The 27,328-nt window shown below is 45.4% G+C and overlaps 1 protein-coding gene across 1 annotated transcript in view; it reads left to right on the forward strand.

Annotated features, from left to right (window-relative positions):
* The window catches only part of CHD7 (chromodomain helicase DNA binding protein 7), a 189,737-nt gene that overhangs the window by 76,479 nt on the left and 85,930 nt on the right, over nucleotides 1-27,328 (forward strand).

Genomic DNA, 27,328 nt, shown 5'->3' on the forward strand with positions numbered 1-27,328 from the left:
TGAGCCAGGTCGTAGGATCGTTTTTAACGCGTCGCCCTCCCTGGACACTTGAGCGAGACTCCTTGGTAGGCCAGGCCGTGTTCCAGGCTGGAGTAACATTTCGTGTCAAATATAAATTTGATTCCGAGAGTGCGTCAACGGGAAGCGGTGCCCGTTTCCTTGTTTCATCTAGTGTTTCCCTTCTCATTTTTTAAACACGTCGCACCTCTGCTGTTCTGTCCAGCGGGCCACCCGCTGGCTGGCGTGGCCAGGTGCTGGGCCACTGCTGGCGAGTGAAGAGTGCAGGCGTGTGGAGGCCGTGGGCCTCGCCGGCATGGGGCGGGGGGTGGGGGGGGGGGAACTGCATCGGAACCTCCGTCTTCCAGTTTGGGCTCAGTCGAAAAACTGGCTGCTTAGTTAGTGTCCCTGAACTTGCTTCCCGAGGATCACAGGTACCATTTGCTGCCGATCATTGTGAGGGTTGCAAGACAGCAGCAGTCAGGTTTTTAGCACTGTGCGTGGCAGGCGGTAACTCTCCGATGAAAGTTAACTGCTTTGTTACAGCTATTGCTGATGTGGTTTGTTGAACTGAACTCTGGGAACTTCTCCCCCAATTTCCACTTTTTCACCTCAAGGTAGAAAACCTTTCCCTTGTTTCGTGAAGCAGAACACTGTATACCAACGCCTTAAAAATCAGCTTACCAGAATCCCTACGGAGCAAATAAGAATTCATAATACTTTTGTTGGGAGGGGGCAGGCACACGCCTACGGGTCACCCTACTGTGTTTCTCTTTCCTTTGCTCTCTCGGAAATGGGGTACTGTCTACAAAGCACCCACTTCTTTCTCAGTGATTAGTTTCTTCCCAGTTTGAACCGAGGTGGAAATCGTCTCCTAGGTTTGGAAACTTCAAGGGGCAGGGGTTAAGTCGGCATCCTGGTTCGTGTTCCTAGGGAGATGCTCTAGTATTCCCGCCAGGATCCGAGACATTGACCCTCTGAAATATACACACTCCTTTATGTAGTAAATCTCGACTCTATTAAATATAAACAAATTTACATCTGTTAACCACGAATTTGGTGATCCATTTTACCCCATTGTCTTTACCAACATCTTCCTGTATTTTCAGGGTGTGCTCTCATATACCCTGTGATGACGTTGTAATTTTGTTCGGTAAGTGGCTTCCTGTGGAATAGCGCCAATGGCAGTTTTGAACTCAGCGAACTATCCTTCACATAGGATCTTTTTAATGTTTCTTTATCCTAATCTACTTTTTTTCTTCAAAACGTAAATTCACAGGGCGCCTGGGTGGCTCAGTTGCTTAAGCATCTGACTTTGGCTCAGGTCATGATCTCAACGGTTCACGAATTCGAGCCCTGCATCCCTGCATCGGGCTCTCTGCTGTCAGCACAGAGCCCGCTTTGGATCCTCTGTCCCCCCTCCTTCTCTGCCCCTCCCCTGCTCACGCTCTCTCTCGCTCTTTCAAAAATAAACATCATTTTTGATATATACATTTAAAATAAATGCCTGGGTGGCTCGGTTGGGCTTTCAGTGTCAGCTCAGGTCTTGATCTCACGGTTCATGGGCTCAAGCTCTGCATCGGGCTCTGTGCCGACATCTCAGAGCCTGGATCCTTCTTCAGATAAAGTCTCAGTCACTCTCTGCCCCTCCCCTGCTCATGCTCTGTCATTTCCTCTCAAATATAAATAAATATATAAAAAAAATTTAAGTAAGCATTAAAAAATAATGATAAAAAATAAAATGTAACTTCACGTTTCAAAGTGGGACAGTCACCAAAGGAAAAAAAAAAGAGGTTTTACTTTTGCAGTTTGATTTGGTAGCTATATATTTTTTAAAGTTTTATTTATTTTGAGAGAGAGAGAGAGCGTGCAAGCATGTGCACATGCACACACGTGAGCAGGGGAAGGACAAGGAGAGAGGGAGAAAGAGAATCCCAAGCAGGCTCCGCACTCTGTGTGGAGCCCAACGTGGGCTTGATCTCACAACTCTCACAGCCTGAGCTGAAATCAAGAGTCGGACGCTTAACTGACTGGGCCACCCAGATGCCCCTAGTAGCTACATTTTTTTTCTTTTTTTAAAGTGGCCAAAGAAGGTGATTCACATTTTTCACATGTGAGGTTTGAAATTTTGGAAACGATGTTTGTGCAACTAGTACTGATGCCACTTTTTAAAGTTTACTGTTTAGAGCTGTAGAACTTTAGAGCTAGGTAGGAGACTCATGTCGTTTAGGAAAGATCACATACCTTTGTTTCAATTTGAATGTAAAGGCAAGGGCCTCCTTTTGCCCATTATCTTCAAACTTCATACACTATGTGTTTTTCCTTTTTACAAAAATATTAAGAAGAGTGGGATTAAGAAAAGTAAATGGAAAACCTGATCATTGTTATCTAATGTCCATCAGATTAATGCTCATAAATATTACCTTACTGAACTGTAATCTACACTCAGTCTGTGTATGAAATGAAATGCTCCCTTCATATTAAGGAAATACTATAGAGTGGTTGGCTTCCAGGCCTGTCACGTACTTTTCATTTAATTCAAGATTTAACACCTTTTAAATATACACAACTGTGCACTAAAGTTTGTCACAGAATATCTAGTACTTCCCAAGTAATTTCTCAAAGAAAGTTTACCATTTGTTGTTTGATATCACACTAATAATGTGTTCACAGAAAGTGCGTAAGCTAGTACAGCCTGTGAACTTCCCTGTGACGACGAGAATGTTCTGTATTTTCTCTGTCCGGTACGGTAGCCACTAGCCACAGGTGGCTGTTGAGTACCTGAAATGAGGCTAGTGAGACTTTTTTTTTTTTTTTTTTTAAATCTCTCACCTCTTTCCAGATGGCCTTAACACCATGGGTACCCCATATCTTTTGGCTCTGCTAGATGGTGGTCGAATATGGTGATCCACGCATGGTAATGAGGACACAGTTCACTTTGTTATTTTTGGAACAAATCTTTGCAGTGTATTGGCCAATTGTTGCTAAACACAGCATGCTATTTTAAGTAGCATGAACAGAGTGCCTTGGTTTAAAAGTATAAGTGATACTTCAGAAAGTTATTATTTAATTTTTTTCCCCCAAAGAAGCCCCTACCCATAGTTTATATGAAACATTTGCTGTTATTTGGCTTCATAAGTTGAAAGCTGTCACAAGTGATAAAATTGTTTTTTTTTTCCTTGAAAAAGATTTCTTACAATTTGACATTAAATGCAGCTTCATCGTTCCTGTGAGAAAACTTCAAAAATATTTTCTCAGATGCTTATGGCTAACAGCTATACTTGCTTATGGGTCTCCTAAGTTATACTTTTCATATTTCCAGGTGGGTCTATATACCTGTGTGGATCTTTTCTTTTCTTTTTTTTTAAGGTAATCTCTACACCCATCGTGGGGCGCAGACTCCCAACCCCGAGTTTAAGAGTCACATGCTCTACTGAGTGAGCCAGCCAGGTGCCCATCTGTGGATCTCTTTTGGTCAGAAGGTGCTGGTGTCTGTTTAGCATTGAAGACAAGCAGAGAAACGTTAGTTGTTGTAAGCTGTTATTCCAGGGCAAATTAGTCCTAAACTAAGATCGATATTGTTGTCCCCAATTTTTATAATGTATGGTTAGTGGCACAGGGTAAATGGAATAACAGAAATCCGCATTTTACTCTTAGTTGATAATTTTCCAAAAACAGTTGGCACCGGGGTTGGGTTATTAGAGAGAGAGGGAGTGAGTGAAATAGAGACAGGAAATTGGGTCCTGGAAATGTAAGGACAAGGACAAGGAAATATGCTAATAATAGCCTTGGTTGCTGGGACTCAGCATCGCATTATATTCTGAGCTTCCTGGTGAGTGTGCAAAGGGAAACATGACAAGATGTGTGATTCTCATCATCAGAAAGAAGGAAGAAAAAAAATTTTTTTTCCTCAGAAAGATGTTTTTTTTCCTGGCATCAGATCCTAAAATTTTTGTGTGGTATGTTTTATATGTGAAGGAAGTATTGACTGGCATCAGAGATAACTTTTCTTGGACACAGGTAGTTTTATAACAAATGTAGAAATAGTTTTTTCCCCGCATATGATAGTTTCTTCCATGCCCCTTGATACTCCTGTCTGAGAGTGGCAATCAGGGCTACATGGTGACAGCTGTCCTGTGAAGGTTACATTGATCTGACCTGGGCACTGCATCTCAGGCATCCTGCTTGGTCACTTAAGTGGACCCAAGTTGCCTGCTGTGGATGGGCTGTGTATCGTGGGCAGGTCCCCCTAGATTTGTGTTCTGTTAATTAGGTCGTGAGGAGGGTCTCGATGGAAGATAATTTGACAGATTCGTCAGATCATCAGGAGTCTGACTTACTGTGAATATATTAAATGCCACTAAATCATTTGCTTGAAAATGGTTTCTGTTATGTATTTTATGTTACGTGAATCTCAATAACAATTTTCAAAAAAGGTGAAGGTTCTAGTTTTCTATCTTACTGGTGGAGAGTGGAGCCCTCTTCTTTGGAAACCAGATAGCAGGGTTGTAGGGTGAACATTCTGTTCTGAAAGTTGAATTCCTAATGTGCGTTGTCTCCCCGGGTGGGAATCTCTCACCTTCTCATGGCACTTGGGTCATAAAAATGATTGTCGGTATATCCGGACTTCCCGAAGGAAGGGATTCAGCCCTTCCGAACCAGTTGATCAAAACTCCAGAGTGGCTGTGCGCGGTGGAGTTTTCTGGGATGATGGAAATGTTCTCTGCACTGCCCGTTACGGCAAGATGCATAAGCACTTGTGGTCAGGAGGACTGGTAATGTGGCTGGTGTGACCACGCAACTAAATCTTAAATTTTATTTAATTTCAATCAGTTTAACCTTAAATGGCCACATCTGGCTGCTGACTGCTGTGTTAGTGCCGCTCTAGTCATATTTGATGGAGCGGTAGAACTCAAAGTTCTCTGTCCCTTACAAGAATTGTGAAAAATCAAAACAAAAATTCTGTTTTAGTCTTTTCAGTTAGAATAAATGCATTAAAATGCCCGCATGACCACCATTTTTTCACACCTCCCTTAGAGGAAGGCATTCGTTCTCATACCACAATTCGATTGGTGCCCCACAGGTTTTTATACCCCAGGCCAATGTACTATAATAAGGTTCGGGATGAAAGGCATTTTGGTACAAAGAAATGATTGTAAAAAGGAAAATGGAGAAGCAGCAGAGGCTGGTGGTTTTTAGAAGAGCGTATGTGGCTTAGGAAATTGGAAAATGACCCCTCAGACGGTCCCTGTCCCTTAGAAACTCTCCGGAGTTCTCCAGGGTTGCTCTTATCCTGGTTTGAAGACCACTAGAATGTCAGAATGACTCCGGTATCTTCTGCACACCGCTGTCACCAAATGTTATCTAATCAGACGCACAAGCTGCCGGCTTGGGCCTCACGGTCTGAGTTGTGACGCTCATTAGGGACTCTGACGTGCTTTGGGGGCTGCGTAGGCCTGCTTTCCAGTACAGTGTGGGGGTAGTTTGGGCCTAAAAGAACTTGAGAACAGGGTTACCACCCATCGTCCCTCTGTAGCAAGTCCCGTGTTGCCCTGGATTATTGGGTCTCATAGCCTGCTAGTATATCCACCGTGATGAGTTAGGTAACTGAACAAGTTGATTTGCTGCATAGACTTATTTAGTAGAGACTAAACAAGACTATTTAGTAGACTATTTAGAGGGAGGGGAGTGTGGTTGCTTGGGTGGGCCTCAGAGGATGGCTGGGCCTTAGTGGGCTCATTGGTTCTTTCCTTCCTTCCTTTGTCTGTCCATCAAATGTACGCAGTAAATGTGGGGAATGTGAAGATAAACAGTACCTTTCTCCTGCCTCCCATCTCGCTTGTAACTAGTACCGAGTGGTGAGCGTGGGTAGTAAATGTTGGTAAAGAGCAAGCAGTGGGTAGGGTTATGGCATGAAGATAAGCCATTTTGTTTGGGTTACAGAGCTTCACAGAGGCTCCTAACTTTGGAAATCTGGAATAGATGTACATTCAGAGTTGATTAGAATGTTTGGGATTGGCCCAGTCCGATGAGATGGTACTCGGGTTTAGAAAGACAGTGGAGGCCACCCAGAAGTTTACATTTCTTACAAATTTAGTTTTCACCGTCACCTCTTTTTGCTGTCAACGTACATGGGAGCCCAGTTTCATAATCAGACTTTGTTTGGTGAGAATATAGTAGCAACAAAGGGCGTTGGTGTTCTTGAGGGTTACTTTATTTGGGACTGATCTGTGCCCTGTGGCCAACCTCCTCTTCTTGGTCAAGTTCTCCTTGATCCCTTGTATCTTTTGGACCTTGTTGACCAGACGGCTTAAACAAATGTCCTATGGGTCCCTAGTGGACTATACCTTTCCTGTTCATACCTCCTTTCTTCTTAATAGGTTTTATAAAATTGATTATTATGCAGCATTTCATTTACTTTATTTTTCTTGAGTGCACTTGGCTGTTAGTGTTTTCAAACCTTACTTAGGTTCCTCTTTACTATTCTTTAGGATACATTACTTTGATGGTATTTCTCTCATCTATTTATTTTTATTAATTGAACAACACTCAATAAATATTTATTACTGCCTATTCTGTACCAAAGATTGTTCTAGGCATGGCAATGATTATAGCAGTGATCATGAAGCTAACATTCTAGGCTGAGAGGCAACCAAGCAACTAACCAAAGTGTGTGTGTGTGTGTGTGTAATACTAAGTGATATGAATTCTGAATAAAAAAAAAAAACTGCATGAGGGGATAGTGAACTATAGAGAGTGGTATTGTGGTAAGCTGGTTAAGGAATACGTCCTTGGGAGGTAACACTAAGCAGGAAACCTGAATAAAGTAAAGGGAGCAAGCAAGTTATGTAAACTTCTGGTGGAAGTAAGTGTGTCTTGTGCAAAGACCCTGAGGCAGGAGTATGCTTAGTATGTTTGAGGGGCAGGAGAGAGTCAACGTGTTTGGAGTATAGTGAGTGAAGGAGCAGTAGGGGCTTTGGTTAAGAGGAGTAACTGGGGGGGGGGGGAGGGGTCAGATCAAGTAGGGTATTATAAGCTATATAGTAAGGAGTTCGAATTTTACTATGAGTGAGACAGAAAGTTACTGAGGAGTTTTGAGCGTGATGTGATGTAATGTATTGTGTATCTTAGCAGACTAACTCTGCTCTTTTCTATGAGGACTAGATAGGGCAAATGTGCTACGCAGGGGGCCAGTTGATCAGGCGAGATATGATGGTGGCTTCCGTCAGGGTTGTGGAAGTAGGAAGTGGGAACAGACTTCAAGGTAGTGTTGACAGGATTTGCTGATGGATTGGAACTGGGGTTTGACACCATGAGAGACATCGGGGTTTTAGCTTGAGCACTTGGGAGAATAAGGTCAGGGCAGAAAACTCACGTTTGATGCAGACATGTTAATTTGGAGGTGCCTAGTGACTAGACTCAAGTAGAGGTTTCGGATAGGCAGTTACACACAGGAATTTAGAGTTTAGGAGAGGAATTCGAGTTATCGTGGTACAGATGGCATCTTCTGCCTTAAGCCTGGACGAGGTTGTTTAGAGTGGATGGGTGGAAGAAAAATGTGAGGATAGGGCCCTTGTCCGGTCCCTCACTTAATATCCTAGACCAGGAGATCCAGGAAACTACAAGGAGAAGAGGAGTCAGGAAGGCAGAAACACCACCAGGGTGTGTGTCCTCGAACCAAGGGCGGTACAAGGGGGGAGTAATGAGTTATGTCAGGTGCTCCTGTGAGGTTGAATGAGATGAAGACAGACTCTTACCTGTCTCAGTCTGTCTGTCTGTCTGTCTTTCTTTCTCTTCTCTTCTCTTCTCTTCTCTTCTCTTCTCTTCTCTTCTCTTCTCTTTTCTTTTCTTTTCTTTTCTTTCTTGGTTTTGTTTTTAAGTAATCTCTTATACCCAACATAGGGCTCAAACCTACAACCCTGACTTCAAGGGCCACATGCTCCACGTGACCGAGCCCTTACCCCTCTCAGTCCTAAAGCCCAACTTTTCTCATATTTTCATAGACTCCCCTACAATAAAACAAATTAACCCTTGTTGAATCTTAGCAGAATTCTGCATTTGAGTAGCAGTTCACCGAGAGGTCGTTATAATAGCACTTGGTATCTACCGTGTACTAGGTGGGATTGGCTCTTGGGACAAAAGGCGAATAAGAAAAACCCTTCTGAACTTCTCTGACTTGCAATCTTAGGAGAGAATGTATGTACATTTCTAGTGCAATACTTGGCACCGTAAGTGTGAAGTTTGAACGAATAGCGTGTAGAAGCTAATGATACAATGGTCGTAGTGTGTCAGTGGCCAGACCAGTATTAGAACCGAGACTCCTTGACTTGCAGTTTCTACCCTCATTCCTCCAGTGGACACCATCTTTAAACACGTGAAAATAGCCATCTTAAAGCTTATGAAGATATTTATGGGAGGATGTCCACTTGAAAAGCAAATTACTGTACTTCCAAGGTATCACACATCAGTAGAAAGCCTTCGGTCAACACAAGAAGTCAGATTCCCATGAAGGTCTTGGATAAGGGATCAACCATATCAGTTTTTGTGCACTGCTTTTCCCACCTACTGCTTCCCTGTTGTCTGTTTCCACTAAAAGCAACAGGCGGGGGGGGTGGGGGGAAGGCGGTGCAGGGAGCGGGGGAGGAGGGGGACTGGGGTGTTGCTTGAATTGGTAAGATAAGCGTTTCTTTTAAAGTCTCTTAAAAACATTTCTTTCATCTTCAAAATGGATGTCGGGGGCATCTGGGTGGCCCAGTGCGTTAAGCATCCGACTTCAGCTCAGGTCACGATCTCGTGGTTCGTGAGTTTGAGCCCCACATTGGGCTCTGTGCTGACAGCTCAGAGCCTGGAGCCTGCTTCCGATTCTCTATCTCCCTCTCTCTCTGCCCCTCCCTCCCCCCCCCTCAAAAATAAAGGAACATAAACAATTTTTAAAAAATAAAATGGATGTAAGTTTTGCAGGCCACTCAAGTGTATCATGTTTCCTTAGCTGTTTGGTTATTTTAATCCCCCTGCTCCAAACAAATAGGTGCTTTTTTGGTTGCTTTGCATCCCCGTTGGTATACTCACCGTGTACTCTTGTGGAAAGTGCTCATGCCGGTGGTTTCGTAACATTTTTACCTCACGACCTCGTAATCAGAAATTGTTTTAAAGTTAGGACGCATGTCCTGGTTGTGTGGAGTTAGTAAAGTCTTCAGAAGCCCTTGGCCAGCGCTGGTGGGCATTGGCCCCAGAGCATTGCCTGGGGATTCCTTCTCGAGGACGAGGGATGGCCCGGTTCTCCTTGGGTAAGAGGCGGAAAGATGTGGCTGGGCCATCAGGATAAGGAATGAGGGCCGCAGTGTCCCCTTCTTGTCTCTTATCTCCAGATGCCGTGGGAGGGGCCTGTCTCTGTGTCCCCCCTTTTAGTCAGTTCTTCAGCAGACCTCTGGGTCCTCACCTGTCTTGTGTCTTCACAGACTCCCTGTGCAGGTTCTCCGGAAAAGTACCCTCTCCCCCCCCTTTTTAAAGTTTTATTTGTTTAAGTAATCTCTACACCCAACGTGGGCTCGAGTTCACAACCCCGATACCAAGAGTCACACGCTCTTCTGACTGAACCGGCCAGGCGCCCGTCAAAAAGTTCCTTCTTAGACCACAAATAGAGACCTGTCTTCCTCTCGCTACAGTCCTTTCTTTCTTCTTCTCAGGCACAGTGACCTGATTTCATTTCTTCCAGACCTTCTCACCCCTGGGCTTTTGGCCCAGAACATTCACCTGTAGGTTAGAGATCGCTTCCTCTGCAAAGCCTTGTCTCACCTCCCCAGGGCGGGCTCTGGGCCGCTCCTCTAAGCCCCCACGGCCGCTCATGGCCTCCCCGCGCTGCGGCCCCTCATCTTGGAAGGCCACGTCGAACAGCGTGGCCGTGGAGTCCTGCTTCTGTCACTTAGAAGTTGTGTGGCCTCGCTGAACTCTGGGCCTCAGTTTCTCACCTCTAAAACGGGACTCGTACTAGTGTCTGTCTAACGGCACCGTTAGGAACATTAGGTGAGGTGATACGTGTGGTGTGCTTACAATTGCGGCTGGTACCTACTTTGTAAGTTACTCTGTGACTGCTCCAACTGTGGCTGTATTTTTACTAAAATACTCTGTCACCTCCTGTGTATGCTTTTCCTTTTTTTAATGTGTATTTATTTGAGAGAGAGACAGAGTGCAAGCCGGGGAGGGGCAGAGAGAGAGGGAACACAGAATCTGAAGCAGGCTCCAGGCTCTGACCTGTCAGCCCAGAGCCCAACGCGGGGCTTGAACTCACAAACCCCGAGATCATGACCTGAACTGAAGTCAGACGCTCAACCGACTGAGCCACCCAGGCGCCCCTCACCTCCTGTGCGTTCTAAACTGGGTGAGGTCAGGGTTCCTTTCATACCCCTCAGGGCATGGCACGTACATTCTCTAGGTGTTCGTCCTGCGTGCAGTAGGCTACGGCAGGTGTGGGACGGAAGGGGTGTCTGGGGTGGGGGGCTGTGGGGAGAATGACATTCAGGGACCTCGTGTGGAGCTGCCTTCTGGGCTGAATCGTACCCGGTGTGTGGAAGCCTGCCGGAACCGAGGGGCTCGGGGTGAGAGTGCAGGGGTGAGGCCAGCAGAGGAACTGAGAGATGTCCCTGGGCAGTGCTGTCCAGACGCACAGGATGTGAGCCACACGTGTTGTGTAAAATGTAGTCACGTTAAAAAAGCCAAAAAAAAAAAAAAAAAAAAGGCAGTGAAATTGATTTTAATGTATTTTATCTACTGTAATTGCAAAATATTTTTGATCATGTGATATTTGGAGATCCTTTCAACAACGTATTTAGTATAAAACTATTAGTGAGATGCAGGCAGTTTACTTTTGTTGCTGTATCGACACCTCTAGCCCTTGTCAGTTGAGACCTGCCGCGTTCCAAGTGCTTGGGAGCCACGTGGCACATCGGGCAGCATGAGCCTTGGGAAAAGACAGTTGGGAGATAATGGGTCTGGAAATGAGACAGCGGCAGTGTGCACAGAGGGGTCGAGGACGGACAACGGGACCGCCACGTTTCCTTCTTGGGCACCAGGCGAGTGGTGGCCTCAGCAGTTAGGTGGAAGAATTCAGGAAGAAGAACACAAACTTTTTTGTTTGTTTGTAGGAATAGAGGGGCAGGAAGCGAAGATGGTGAGTTGGGTGTTGGAGTTGGAGGTTTAGTTGGGACCTTGGGCTTCCTCTGCAGCTGTGTGGTCTTGGGGTGTGGCGGGTGGAACTGAAGCTCTGTGTACCCAGCAGCGACCCCCTGGGCCGTCGATGCCCCCCTGGGCCACCCACCCACTCAGGCATCCTCTCTGGGCTTCAGGGGAAGAGATAATCATCCTCCCACCCCTGCCAGGAGATGGGTTGTGGTCAGAGCATAAACTGTTAGCGTTTTAAATTTTAAAATTTAAAATATTTAAAATATTTAAATATTTTAAAATATAAAATATTTTTTAAAAGTAAATTTTAAAATTTACGTACACTGAAGTCATAAGCCATTTTTGATAAAAATGCATGATCAATGTAATTTCAGCAATCACTAGAAAGTGTACCTCTTTCGTTTTTAGATTCCGAGAACTTTCTCTAGGTCTCTCTCCAGGGAGTGCCTTTGTTGGGCATTGTCTCTGGGAATGTGACGAGGGATCTGTCTCAGTCAGTTCACAGCACAGAGGCAGCACTTGTTGCCTGTTGAGTCATGTTTAGGATATTCAGAGATGAGGTGATGACTCCGTCTGTCCATCCATCCATCCATCCATCCATCCATCCATCAGGAACATTGTGCGTTTCAAGGTGCCGGTCACTGTGTGGGTGAGGTTGTGGAAGTGTAAAAATAAGCGGTTCTCCCCTTTAAGAAGCCTCAGCTATACAATGATGTAACTGTGATGAAAAGAGAGAAATGTAGACTTGCGTGGGAGTAGGTAATTAATTATTTGCAGGGCCAGGAGGAGTAGCGATGGTTGAATCGGGGAAAAAGAGTGATGGGGAAATTAGTGCACACCCAACGCAGGTCCTCTCGAAGGATAGCAAACGTTTCAGTCTTGCCTTGGCCCAGCCAACCCAATGTGCCTTTATTTATGCATGCATTTGTTGGGTCCACAGTGGCTGAAGGCATTCTTCTGGGTACCTCAGAGGTACAAGGTACGAAGGTGGAGGGCACACCTGTGAGCAGGACAGAGGTAGAATGTGATGTCGGTGTTACCTGTGAGTGAGGTCTGGGGAGGCTTTGATATTCAGTCAATAAATACTAAGCCTGTGGTATATTTCAGTCTCTGCTTTGGGTTAGGAACACACACGCCTATGTGCGTGTGACACACACTGGATTCCAAGAAACGAGCGTAGCACGTCGCTTTCCTTCAGGGGCTTATGGGGCAGAGGGCTAGAAGGAGCTAAGAATAAGTAGTCAAGCTATACGGTAAATGGTACTCTTAAATGGAAGCGCGTTTGGCTCCACTAGGAGAGATCAGGGAAGAGGTTGCGTCTCGTTGTAGCTCAAAGGTTGAGTGGGATTTAGATGCGAAGACAGAGGTCGGAGCGAGCATCCCAGGCAGGAGTGCCGTCTCCGCTGGCACTAAGCTGGGAAAGGTCAGAGTGCGTTACGTGGCTGCGTTGGTCAGCCTGTGGTAGAGGCAGGACCCGGACAAGGGGGGCGCAGGGAAGACCCCGACCAGCCACACTGAGGGCCTCAGTTTTAAACCTAGCGGATGGGGATCGTACACAGGAAAGCAGCGCGGGTGGCTTGTGTTTTGGAACGATCACTCCGCTGCGAGACACGGAGAACACTGAAGAAGGCAAGCCCAGCGGGGGGAAGGCTTGGAAGGAAGACGTTTGGGGCGGGCCTGGACTGGAGAAGTGTGGATGGGGGCCGGCGAGGGTGAGGAAGAAGCATGGTTGGGCGACTGGGAATCGTACCGACGGCGAGCAAGACAGGAAAGCAGGTTTTTAGTGGAGGAAAGTGATTTTGATTTTTGGCCTGCTGAGGTCAAGGTGCTGGAGGAAATATCCAGGCTCAGGTGGACACATGCATCTCGCTCTGCTGTGAGCAGGGGAGGGGTGGTCAAAGACGAGGTAGAAGAGAGAATGAGGTTGTGGTAGGAAAGAGGTTTTCCCCCTCCACCTTTGATTTTTGAACATGTTTAAATCTACAGAAAAGTTGAAGGGATAATGCAGTGAGCACCTACCTGTTTGTCCTTCACCCAAATTCAGCAAGTATTAGCTCTGTGTCATATTTCCTGTAATCTGTTACTGCCTAAACCTTCTTCAAGGAAGCCAAGGGAGATAGCCATGGAGATATTTGGGCAAAGAGCTCTGAGGGCAGAGGCAGCCTATGCAAAGGCCCTGAGGTAGAAGGGCCTTCAACCCCTGTCGTTTGTCTGTAAATAAGGAATCTTTGTGGTTGGGGCAGAAGAGCACAAAGGAGGATTGTCGGAGACGAATTAGGGAAGTGGATGAATACGGCCACGTCACATAAGGCCTTATAGGCCATGGTGAGGACTCTAGATTTTCCTGCGAATGAAATGAGCAAATATTGGAGGGTTTTGTTGTCGTTGTTGTTGTTTTTATTTATTTTGAGAGCGAAAGAGAGAGCGTGCGCCTACAAGTGGGGGAGGGGCAGAGAGAGGGGGAGAGAATCCCCAGCCGGGTTCCCAGCCGTCATTGCAGAGCCCAACACAGGGCTTGGTCTCATGACTGTGAGATCATGACCTGAGCTGAAATCAAGAGTCAGATGCTTAACACTGAGCCACCCAGGTGTCCCCGGAGGTTTTGAGTAGACACGTGAGGTGGTTTGATTTACGTTTCTCAAGGACCACTCAAGACTGTGCGGCCAGTGCCCTGTGCCCCAAGACTGGGGCAGAGGCCAGAGCAAGAAGTCGGGTCAGTTACAGAGGCCGTCGCAGGAGTCCGGGCAAGGCCTCGCAATGCCTGGACGGGGAGGGCAGCGGGAGAGGTGGTCGAAGGGTGTTTTCTGTGTGTGCGGAAGGCGCAGCCAACAGGACTCGACGGACTGGCTTGAAGGAGTCCGAGCGAAGAGCCAGGGGTGACTCCGTGTTTTTGGCTGCTTCTGCTGCTAGAGTGACACTGTCTGGGGTTGGAGTCTGGTGGAGACACTTCAGGATTTGTCGTAGAACGAGTTAGACCGCAGACGCCTGTTGGGACATCCGAGTGGATCCACCCAGCCGACAGCTGGAGAAGTATGGAGTTCAAGGGAGTGGTCTGGGCACAAGAGAGAGCTGTGGGGATCCTTCGTCTGCAGGCAGTGCTTAGAGCGATGGTACCGGAAGAGAGAGGAGGCCCGGACAGAGCTGAGATCCAAAGCTGAAGGCTTGGAGCATCTCAGAGGCCGTAGGTGGAGACGTTGACGGGAAACGAGTAAAGAAAGAGCCCGCGAGGCGGGAGGGGAGACGCCTGTCCCGCGGCTGGAGGTCACGCGAAGAAGCTTGCGGTGGGCAGCGGGGTCAGCTGCCGCCGTGAGGTCGGGAGCCACGGCAGGCAGAGGAGCCGCTGGAGGTCACCTGGAGGAGAGCGTCGCCGTGCTTAGGTAGAGCGGAGTCAGGAGTGAACGGAAGGAGGAGGAAGACAGCAAATGTTGTCGCGCTTGCGAGGACTCTGCTCCACGGGGGGGAGCAGACACGGTGGCGGGAGCTGGAAGAAGCGTGGGGTCAAGAAAGGCTCGATAAATACGTGAAAAAGCGAATGAGGTGGGGGGAAGGATGCTGTGGGTGGAGAGAACTGTGTAAAGGCAAGTCTAATCCAGAAGTAGGTTGGGAGATGAATTTGGAGGGTACAGCCAAATCGTCCTGGGCGGCCGACTTCTTTTGGGGGCGGGGGCAGACTTGACTCGAAGTGACCGAAGGCGGTTGCCACAGGGTGCCACGCGTGTCTGTGCCACTGCGGCCCGCGTCCTCAGCTGCGCCCTGAGGAATTTGGGTCCCCGACCAGTCCCTGTCCTTCCTTCCCTGAATTCAACCCTGCCCCCGCTAAGAGTGCCAGCGCACCTCCGTCCGGGTGAGAGAGCGCCGCTCCTGCGCGTGATTTCTCGTGGTCTTGGGGCTCGTGCTGAATGACTTCTGGCTTTTGTTCGTTCTGCCCTACCTTTGTTCTTCCCTCTTCCCTGTCACCTCTCCACGGTTTGTTTGCTGTGGGTCTATGGCCTCAGGGGTGGACGTACAGGAATGCATTTTGTGTGCCTAAACATTATTATTTGTGCCCAGTGAGCCGTTCGACAAACATTATTTTATGACATGTTACATCGGGCAGAGGCTAAGCTTTCTGTGGGAAAACCTGATAGATGTTCTGTATCTAGGAAATGAGATTATGCAGGATTGGAATACTGCTCTGAAAGTTTCCCTTTTTTTTATGGGAAAAGGAAGTTGTCCATTAACATTTTGTTACCGTAATTCTGGTATATCTTATTTAATTTTGTGCTTTCTAGTGTCGGTTTTCAAATCAGTTTCATTTTTTGTGTTTATCTCCGAAACTTTCTTAACATTGCCTTCTGAAATTGTCCCCACTTCCCCACTCCACCTTTACAAACACTCCCTTCTCTTTAGACGGCTGGGGCAGTTACCATGCGAGCAGGACTGAAGTCCGACTTTAACAGCAGAGACCCGAGTCGTGGAGGTGGAAAGGATTTTGCAGATCTGCTCATCTAGCTTCTTCATTTTACTGATCTTGAGATGATTGGCTTCCCACTTGATTGTCGAAGCCCCACAGAGTAAATGGTCAAAACCCAGCCCTAATAGCGAGTTTTCTGGTCCATCCTGCTGTTGTTCCCTCTGACAACGTGTCTCAGAAGAGGGGCCGGCGCGTGAAAGGAATACACGCAAGTCGGCGTCTGGCGTCCTTCACCCAGTGCTGGTGTGCTCAGCGGGGGCTGCGGGCCCACGTACCCCTGAGGACCTCGGCCATCTGGGCCCGGGCCACTCTGCCTGCCCTGCCGTCCCGTTAGCTTGGTCGTTCCTGGTCAGAGGTGAATCCATTCTGCTCGATGTTTCCTGTTTGCCAGCTGTCTCTGGAGATGGTGACGGTAACAGACGCAAAAACTCGTGAGATTGTCCCCGAGATAGTTTCCGATTCCATTTCTGAATCTGCTGTGATAGAAGCTGAAGACAGTATCTTTAGGTTCTTGAATTGGAGAAGTGGTCAGTGTTGGACTAGACGTTGGATGATTATTACGTTTTGCAACTACAGGGTTTGTTATCCTCCTACTTTGGGGAGTGATGTTAAATCACCACGAAAAATCGCCACTCTCTCGTTTGCTCCTGTTCTTTGTTGCTGAAACACACCCTCTTATTGTGACCAGTTAATTATTTGTTCCCTCTAAATGGTACTTTAAAAAAGAGAATATCAAAATGTAAATGCTTACATTTTAGGCACAAACGATGATTTTGTCAGAAGCCACCTCAAGTTCTGCATTTTCAAAAGGGATTTTTTTTAATGTAAATAAGTTACAATAGAAACAAATGATGTAAACACAAGTTATTACATAATAGCATCTTTGTAGCATATTTCAAAGCATTGTTCAAATACTTTCAAATAGATACAAGTATCTAAGAACTATAAATAAAGAATGTTGCTGAATGGATGTTGACAGGGAGGCCCGGGGTAAATCACACAGCAGTTTAAAACTGAAACAGCTTAGTTCAGAGGGTACTGCTGTTTTATAACCATATTTAAAAATCTGTTCCTCTTTTACTCCCTCAAACTGAGTTCAGGGATATAATGGATCCCATTATAGGTAAAAGGTCTGTGACTCAGCCATCGAGCTACTCAAACTCTTGGCTGTTTTAATTGCCACCATTAAAGCTTTAGTACTTTTATCTCATAAAAATAGATATCATTGATGTAAAATGTGTGCCTGTTGAAGATACATTTGTACCTCTGCCCTGATGGTTAGCTAATCATCCATTTGTGTTTGAAGTTAGTTAGGTTTTTATGCAGACGGGAACTTGACATAGATCACTGATTTGTTCAGATTTAGTCATTTAATTAAGAAAAAAAAATCCATGTAGTAATAAGGATAATATCTGGATAGAGTATTTTCCCCAAAGAAACTTATTCTGTTTTGGTTTGCATTTTAACCACATTTAATTGATGGACGGATGGTGGACTTTTTACCAAGCTTAGTCTTGAACCCAAGAGAATAATAATGTTTCTCTAATTCAAACGCTGTGACTTCAGTTCAAGGGAAATCTAGGAGTCACTCTTTTGTGACATGTCTGTGTAAATTTAACTATGGTAATCGGCAGCGTTTCCCTGCCCATCTTCCGCAAAGGGGAAAATATCAAGGTGTGAAGGAAACTCCAAGAACACAGCAGGAACTAAATGTTAAAATGTGAAAAGCTACTTTGTTCCGGGCTTTTCCGTCCAGTATGCTACCAAATCGCAGTCATTCATTATTCATACCGCTGTGCACAAATCAGGTAAAATGTACTCGTCAAAAATGAAAACAGCTCAAGAGAGTTTAAGTTCCTAATCACCGTGTAGACATTTATTTCTCTGTAGTGTAAACAGAACAGCAAAAGTTGGTGGGGCAGTTCATTGACTTATTTTCTGTTCTGCCCTTGTAATTGTGGAATTATATCCAGATAAGGGGAAAAAAAAAATCTGACTTTGTAAAAGAGACTCAAATCTGAAACAGTCCTAAAACTAAAACCTACCCACACGAAGCATTTGTGAGCTAATATACATAAGCAGGCTTTTATTCTTGCCCAGCTGTGCAGATTCAATTATAATAATTTTCTCAGTTGCATAACATTGCTGTTTGTTTATTACTGCGTTATTAGTCAGTGAATGAACCTCCCTCTTTTTGACCCCTCAGCAGTGTTTATAAAATACTTAATTGCTTTGGTATCTTCTGTTTCATGTGTGATTCCAGCTGGAAGGAGTCATGGGGACACCATCCCCTTTAAGTGTTAAACAGACTGTTTCTAATGTGCAGTGAAGTTTCTTTTAAAATAAACATCAGGAGCCTTTAATATTGTTTATAGAGCAGTTTCTTATATTTTTTACTTGAAAACGGAGCGATTTTCTTACGAAAATCCTCTCCCTGTGATGATTTCAGTGGCAGTTAACTATGAAATAGTGTCAGGCCCCAGCTTGCCTATAGCAGCCACATCCCGTATTTCGTCTGAGTGGGTCCTACCCTCTCCAGCTGTTACCTGACCCCCGGCTTTCCCTGCCCTTACGTCTTCCTCCCTTCTGGAGATGTTTAGCCGCAGGGGTTAGGCAGCAGGCCTGGTGGCTGAGAGCCGGGTTGTCCAGAGAAGTTGTCTGGGTTGAACCCCGACTCTTCTTATAGCCAACTGTTGATGACCTTTGGCAAATTGATTAATCTCCTCGTGTGCCTTAGTTTTCCCATTTGTAAGATGGGGGCGATTTCCTAAGGTTGTTGTGAGCCCGGAATGGTGCTTGGCACAAAAATGCTCAGTGTTACCATCAGCAGCATCAACATCCCAAAAGTATAAAGAAATACTTGTGTGCTGTCTTTCATGTGGGAGGATAAATGTCTAGCATGAGAAAAGGGGTTGTTAGTTGTTTACTGCCGTGTAACAAATTACCACAAATTTCTGGGGTAAAACAATACCCCTTCCTTATCTCCTGGTTTCTGTGAGTCGGGGTTTGAGCACAGCCTAGCCGAGTCCTGTACTCAGTGCCTCACAAGGCTACGGTCAGGTGCAAGGACTGCGTTCTCATCTGGAGGCTTAACTGGGGAAGAATCGGTTTCCAAGTGCCTGCTGGTTGTTGACAGAGTTCATTGCCCGTGGCTGTATGACCGGGGGCTTCAGTTCTTGCTGGCCGTCACCCAGGGCTCCCCTCCACTCCTAGAGGCTGCCTGCCGTTTCTGACCACGGTGAGTTCCCCACTGGGGTCACCTCACTCTGGTCACTTGCTTCTTCGGCGCCAGCCACAGAGAATCCCTGACCCTCAGGGAGAGCCCACACCCTCTTTACAAACCTCCCCTAATTAAGCCAGGCTTACCCAGGAACACCTGCCCTTTGAGTAGCTGAAAACCAACTGATTTGGAACCTTAATCACACCTATGAAGTCCTGTTACCTTTGCCGCGTTCTGTTGCCTAGAACTAGACACAGGTCCCCCTACAGTCGGGAGGTGAAGATCATAGGGCCATCTTGGAATTCTGCCTCCTATAAGAAGTGAATGAGTTTTTATAGGACTAAAGTAGTTCATCATTAAGCATTTATTGCCAACTAAATTTGCTAGACTCACAGTCGCTGAGTTCTAGAGAACTTGCCTGCCTAAAGTGTGTAAATTAGCTTTATCACCGAGCTCCTTACAAATTGATTTTTTTTTCTTTAAATTGTTCTCCCCTTTCCACACAGATCCTTGGGATTGTTCAGTGTTAGATCAAGACACACCTTCCTTTCAGTCTGTCGAAGTTTGACTTTTTAAATTTGCAGGAATAGCATAGTAAGTTGCATTTATTGTTAACATTTATAGAGTAGTAGAGACCTCAGTGCAAACTTGGTGTGAACTGCTTTTCCAGAGCCCAAGTGCATATGTTTCACCTTTCCAGTCTAAGGATCAAACTTGCTATTGGGTGTAGCAGCGGTAGCAAAATACAATGCGAAGTGCACAGTAAAAAATTACCAAAGTGAACTTGACTGTTTTTATTTACTTTTTACAAATGTTTATTTTGAGAGAGAGAACGCATGCGTGCATGTGAGCAGGAGTGGGGGGGGAGTGGTGGGCAGAGAGAGAGAGAATCCCAGGCAGGCTCCTCACTGCAGGGCTGGGACGCAAGCCTCTAGATGCCCTTTCTCTGAGTATCGTGTGGACCCATGGACCCAAGAGCCAACTGGAAATAAGCAAAACCAGTGCCTGCGAACTGGGAGTCTGTTCTGTCGATTCCCATTCGTTGACATTTGTTGCGTTGAGCCTCCTAAGGGAAAACGGCACGCAAGGTGGTGAAGAAAAGAAAGAAAAAAGAGGGAAGGGAGAGGCAAGAAAATGGACTTTGCTGAGGCCCCTGACCATGTTCGCTATCTTTTCTACTTCTAGGAAGTAGTGTCTCGTAAAAGATATTACTTGATGATTTGCCACTGTAAGGAGCTAAGAAAGAAATTCAGAACAAGAGGCTGAAAGTGTGACTGTGTTTGAGACTCCTTAAGGGCTTCACATTGTAGCTTGCTTTTTAAAGTCAGGTGCACCACGATGCCCACGTTGCAGACCCTGCTTTTCCCCCGGGGGGTTTGCTCTTGGGGGAGAATGGATGTAGTCTTCACAAGGGGGCAGGCCTGCTTCCCAGAGGGGGCTGCCCTCCTGCTTGTGGCCCAGGAGACCTACGAGGTTACTCACCAGGACTGTGCCAGGCTTCGAGTTGTTAAATTTGTGGCTGTTTCTGTTTCTCCGCTGCCCCGAGCAGCGATGGGTTCTGTCGGCCCCTCTTCGGTTCTCCTTTCTAGGAGAAGCACTTCAGGGGGTAGGAGGCCCTGACGATCAGGAATGCTGTCTGATTACCTGTATATGCTTTTGGGAGAGCTAACACATGTAAAAACATAATTCAAGTCTTGTATAAACAGTTAAGCTAATTTTTCCAGGCATTTATGAAGCAGTGGAGGTACATCAAAAGTATGTTCCATTTACATCAGTTCAACTCTGTGCCCTAGGGGTGTGTGTGTGCGTGTGTGTGTGTGCGCGTGTGTGTGTATAAACGTGTTGTTTCAAATACGTTGCCCTTAGATGCGAGCCTGCTACTTTTTCTGGTGCTTTTCCTAAGAAGTAGAATGCTCTGTTAGCAAGTGGGGTAAAGAAGTATGTTATATCCTTTTTATTTTATTTTATTGAATTTTATTTTTTAAATTGATCTATTTTTTAAAGTTTATTTATTTTGAGAGAGAACACAAGCAGGAGAGAGGCAGAGGGAGAGAGGGAGGGAGAGAGAGAGGGAGGGAGGGAGAGAGAACCTCAGGCAGGCTCCATGCTGTCAGCGCAGAGCCCGATGTGGGGCTCGAACTCACAAACTGTGAGATCATGACCTGAGCTGAAACCAAGAGTTGGTCGCTTAACCAACTGAACCACCCAAGTGCCCCATATGTAGATTGCATTTTTAAAAATCATGTAAGATGGGTTTTTTTTTTAAGTGGTTTTGGGAGAGTTTTCAGGGCAAGGCAGACAGTGGGCGTATTTTCTTCTGGTTCTGAAAGACTCCGTTCACTCCCTGGGACAAAGCAGATTGATTGAATTGAATTCAACTTCTGTCAAACAGGGTGATTCTGATATTCAAATGGGATAATGTTTGTTAGCAGGCAATGTAAATGTCAGTCCTTATCCACATTCTTCTCTTTGGGAGAAAACGTAGTGATTCTCCACAGCTTTAGTTTGGAATTAAACTAGAGTTCTCCCCTAATCCTTTGAAGGCAAAAGTCCCAAACTGATATTCAGCTAAAAGCCATTTTAACCTGTAGATTCCAGTCGGGGTCTTAAAACTAAGGGCTTTATGGTTTTGGAGGAATACAGCCAGCAGCTTCCTGGGCTTGGAGAATCTCTCATCGCCCTTGACTCTGGGCAAGCCTGATCCCATTCATGCTGGCTGGTAGCCACATCGGGGTTAGAATTTAAGGTTTACCCTTTTCTAGCGGTGTAACTTTGGGAAAGTTCATCCTAAAGCCTCAGTTTCCTTATCTGTAAAAGAGCAACAACGCCACCCACCTTGGCAACCTCACGTGGTTACATACAGGCACGGACGGAGAAGAGGGTTGCAAAGTGCGCGTGTAGCTGTACGTGGTATGTGGTTTAAAAACCTTCAGCACGGTGTCCTGGGACGCCTTCAGGACTTCCCATCAGTCTGGCTGTTGTCTCTCCCCTAAACCCAAGGCTGTTCCCTGGCCCTCTTCCCTGTCATCCTGAGTGGGGCAGGCGGGAGGCTGCCTCGCAGGTATCCAGCATGGGTCCGGCCCGCAGCCCTGCACCTTCCTGCCCACAGCTCCCCGCGCGGTGTGGCGGCCTGCTCAGAGTAGAGGCTGGGAAGGGGAGGTGGCCAGAAGGGCAGCGATGGGGTGGCAGAGAGTGAGGGGTGGTGGCCAGATGCCCTGTTCTCCGCTGGGAGGGAGTCTGTGCGCTGAGGGTTTCTCAGACACTTGGAAAGGCGTTTAGCATTGGTGGAGTTTGACTGCAATGTTCTTCTCGTTAGAGTGACTGTAGAAACACCACAATACAGTGCTTTCCATATTAAAAGTGCTGTTTGACAGTTCTTATGGTATATGTTTTACTCCTAAATACATAGAAGATGTGCAATATTCAATATCCGATGTAAATTGTTTACTATTAAATGTAACATGATTGCTTGGTTCATTATTTTCATTATTTTGGATTCTACTTAAATTCAAAATGTGTTTATAATTTAGATGCCATTAAAGTGGCCGATGTTAATTTGTAGCCATTTAGGATTTTGTCTGTATGGCACATCTATTCTACGGACAGAGTAAAGACATTAGCAGAAAACCAAAGGTTTGAAAATGTCTTCAGATGACTTTTAAATGAGATATTTTGGCAGTAATTAAAACAATTTTTCAGTTCTAAAATTTAATGGTTCTGAGGTACTTGTAAAGATAATTTCTTGCATTATGATATTTCAACATTCCGTAAATTTAGCTTGGTAATTATCTTGACTGTAATATAACAAAAATTATACAAGTCAGCCTTACATGACTATGCCAATATTCCTATTTTATTCCTACCAGTGACTTAAATTGAGCATAAAAAAACCCTGCCAATTCAGTGAGCTGTTTGAGCACATTTTATATAGAATTAGATTTGTTGATAGTCACATGCTATGTTGTAAAACATTTGATAACCACTGCTTTGAGACGTACAGACGGACGCACGCACACACGTACTTTCCCCCACCCCAGAGAAGCGGATGAATTTGCCCTGCTTTAGCTAAGTCAGTATAATCCGAAGTATATTTTGAAGAATACTTTTATTCAAGTTATTCTCAGAAAAAATGGGATGCAATCAATGATTAAATACCTTTAGGACACACTGTGCATTATCCCCCACTCAGAATGTAGGAAGGGCTTGGAGAGTTTTGTAGTAAAGAAAACTTATCTATTTGGTTAGCCCAGAATTCTCTAAACGTACGTGATCTGAGTCATCTTTTCATGTAACACTTTTTAATACCTACAACTTAAAAAAATGTGCTTGGATACATTTTGCTTTCTCAATTCATATCACTGACAAGCTTGGCAATTATGCATTTGTGTGTTTTTGTTCATAAATGTACTCATTCAGTATGTTACTGTTCGTGGAAATTACAAACGGGCTGAATAAAACTACTGCCATATAGAAGGCTTGAACTCGAAGCCCTGACTCTCATACTAAATTTAGCTAAGCAGAAAACAGTCCAACCCTTGATCGTCTTAAGAATAGTTTGGTACTTATTTCATATCAAATAGTCCAAGCTGAAAAGTGTATCAGTTGACCATTGAAACTAATTACCTGTGCATCTTGGATCTGCTCCTCCCTAAACAGGGCTTCAAAAGCTTGCTTGTCATACACTTTTATGCTTTCAGTCACCCGATCTCAGGCATGACTCATTGTTCAGGCTGGGTCCACTGAGGAAGTGACCTCTGGCTGGAACCTGGGTGGCTTTTTTCAGGAAGCCTCCTTAGCATCAGCCCGATACCGTGGCTGGCTTTTGACTGTTCTGTCCCCAGATGTTTGTTGAATGAAGAACTGAATTGGGCACCAGATATCAAGTGCATCTTCTTGCTCTCAATGTCACTGACGAGAGAAGGGTGTTAAGAGTCTCGACAGGACTTCGGAGCCTTTGCTAAATGCACTTCTGAACGCTGTGTGCTCTGAGCTGAAGACTGAGCTTCAGTGACCGTCCTGGAATTCCTTTTTAAAAGAGTGTCAAGGGATCAAGAACCTAGGGAATACTGGGAAAATACGAGTGAACAGCATCGGAATAAGATGTGTTTCCAAAGCCATGGCCGGGGGGTGGGGGAAGGAAACTAACAGTACTTTACAATCTTAAGTGAGCGCTTTAATGTTTGAATTTTTACAGATCATTGAAGTTGTAGTTAGTGTGCTTTAAGCTTCTGTTTGTTGTTCCTTCGGTCTCAACTGGCCTGCCACTTCTCCACCAGAATCTCCATTTCTCTGCGAACACAGGTGCCTCCCTTTAGCTCAATGCCAGGGGAGGGGATGTGTCTCCCAGAAGTGCCATGTTAGTCTTGCGCAGCTGGTAGTGGCTTTTCTTTATCATGAAGTAGTGTTTCGATTTTAGGCTTGTCTGTATCACTCAGTAAATAAAATGTTTGTCCGTAGGTGCCCTACATTGCAGCATGCTGTTAGTTTGCACAGATTATAGGTGTTGGAAACACTGCATGGTGTTAATATCACGGTGCTCACTCCTGTTACTATTGCCAACAGGTTGAGGCTTTAAGAATATAATTAAGGCGAAACATGAGTAAATATGATAGCTTCTAAGCCAGACAAAGCTGCTGAATATTGGATGAAAAGCATACTTGAGGTAGATGAAAAGTTTTTTCCCTATACACCGTTTCCTTTTCTTGTGAAAGCCCCTGAGCGGTCTGGGTCTTGTTTGCTTAAAGGTCAGAGAGGGATTGTCCCAACTCCCTTGGTCACTGCTCTCCTTCGGTCGCCTTTGCATCCTGCCTATTCTGTTTGACATAAGGTAACTTGTTTGTGTGTTTGTCTCATGTATACATTTTGAACAAAGGAGTTAAGGATAAAAGTTTATGGTAATTTTACGGTAAATTTATGGTAATTTTTTGACCCCCCCCCCCCACACACACACACACCTAGGATCATTTTTATTTACAGTTTAAATATTAGTCATTCTGTTTTAGTTGCAAAAGTCCACGGCACAGACCTTATATATCCCATAATATTCCAACAGGCATATAGAATTATGATAGAAAATGTGTCAAATGGAAAGTCCTATAGGCTGTATTTAAAAATGCCTTTGGTATCTAACATTCTCCACATTCGCTCCAATAAATGGGAGGTTTTAGCAATGCCCTATATGGTAATATCAGATGTTAATGGCATTGATTACCTGTCAGGCAGTGGGAATTGATGGGAAAATGTCCGCTGTAAAATTAAATAGCATTAGAGAAGACTGTACCATGCATGGGCGGGGGTGGGGGGGCATGGCTGGGCCTGGGAGACTTTTGTCAGGGTATTAACTGTGAGCTCCAGGTTTTTTTCCCCCACATGATTAAGGCAGGCCATCTGTTCTTTGTTAAATGTTTACAAAAACAGCTTTTCTCTAAAAGATTTAAGGAGATGTGGGTCTGGTAAACACTATAATATTTCTGAGCACCTTTCCCACCCTATATCATATAGTACCAAAACATAATTCTGCTGTGTATCAAATAGGATTAATACCTTTTTTGTGTTTACTCTTTCTGTTTTTTTCCTTCTTATGGAAGATTAAAATTTTTAAGGGATACTAATTTATGGCTTCATTTGTTACTGAAAAGGGCGTCTGAAATCATTTGTATGCTAGAGTATGTAGATAAATTTTCAGTCTTTTTGTATTAGATGTCCTACGTATTTTCTAGTTCATAAATGTGTACCAGGTATTTGTCATTAGAAGCTGGCACTTTGTGACTGGGGTAAATGCCATGCAGATTAAAGCAAGGTACACATACCTGGGATGAATTCACTATTCTAAGCTTTAAGCATTGTTCACTGGTAGACTTTTCTCTTTGCTTCCCTTTCCAGGAAATACTTTTCCTTCCGTTTCCTGAAAAATAGTTTATCCCAAATAAGTTTGATCTCTAAGTCCCTTGGCGGGGGGGGGGGGGGGTCGAGAAAAAAGATACGGCCTTTTCCTTTTAATTTACATTAGAAAATAATATGTAACAATTAAACTCAACTTCAGCAACTGCAGTGTAATCACACAGTTAAATCAGATCCTGTTAATTCTTGGGTAATGGTGCCTTGGACAGAGCCTTGGCTGACATTTATTGGGGGTGCGTATGAGGGAGAAGCGTAGGGAGAGGCTAGCTGTTTTCAGCGCTGGGTTAGCCGTGTTCTCCCTGTGTGGAGGCCTGCTCACGAAGACTCCCACCTGTGTGCCCTTCCTCAGACTTCTACCCTTGCTTCTTTCTCTTTGTGGACAGCCTTCCTCTCTTTCAGGTTCATCCTCTTTCAGCTGTCCTAAGAAAGGGCAATCAATCCCTATTTTAAGATTTTCTAATACCATTGGATTTTGAAAGCGACTTTGGAAATCATCTCACCCAAACCCTTCATTTTGCAGATGAGGAAAACGAACCCTAGATGAGAGAAATGATTTCCCACTGATAATATAGCTCATGGCCGGGCCTGCACTAGAATTTGTGTCTCTTACCTCATAATTCTGGACTCTGTCTCTTATACCAGTGCAGATAGAGAATTGAATGTGGGTTCCTTTAGTGGGAAGAATATAACCACTTTGTTTTCAGGTAGTGATGTCTTAAAAATTTGGGGCGGTGGGGCGCCTGGGTAGCTCAGTTGGTTAACCGTCTGACTTCAGCTCAGGTCATGATCTCACAGTCCGTGAGTTCGAGCCCCACGTCAGGCTGAAAGCTCGGAGCCTGGAGCTGCTTCGGATTCTGTGTCTCCGTCTCTCTCTGCTCCTCCCCTGCTCATACTCTGTCCCTCTCCGTCTCAGAAACAAATAAAAACATTAAAAAATTAAAAAAAAAATTGGGGGCGGCGGCGGGGAGGGTCACTGAAAACTTTGGAAATCAAATGAAACCTGAGAAGCCTTTCCCAGAAGGAGGCCCATACGTGAGATTTGAGGAGAAGCGCAGAGTCAGAAGAAAACTGGTTTAGAAAACCTAGATTCAAATCACAGCTCTATCTCCTGCCGTGTGGCCTTGGGTGATCGCATAAGCTAGTCAAACTTTACTTACTTCCTTTCTGAAAGATGGGGGCAGGTTATCACATTTTTCTCTGAGAGTCAAGTGAAGTAACTCCCGAAAGCACCTAGCCCAGTACATGGCATGAAATAGAGGCTCAGTAAGTGGAGGTCGTACCGGAATCTACTTTATAGTGCTTTGCTGATGGTAAGCCACGGCTTCTGGGTTGCTCCTGAGTCCGCTGCAGACCTCGACCGGGACTCTCCCACCCTCTCCCTTTTTTGGAGATGGAGGGATCAGGAGGGAGGGCCTGTACCTCCTCGGGCACGCTACCGCATCCTAGAGTGTCCGTGTCCACACATAGCTCCTCATCGGGGCCGCTGTGCGGATCGCATGGTGTCAGCGGTGTGAAGTGCTTAACACATGCCTGGCACATGGGAAGATTGTTGAGTGAACACTAGCAGCCGTTATTACTGC

Source organism: Panthera tigris, chromosome F2 (assembly GCF_018350195.1).
Source record: "Panthera tigris isolate Pti1 chromosome F2, P.tigris_Pti1_mat1.1, whole genome shotgun sequence".
Taxonomy (NCBI): Eukaryota; Metazoa; Chordata; class Mammalia; order Carnivora; family Felidae; genus Panthera; species Panthera tigris.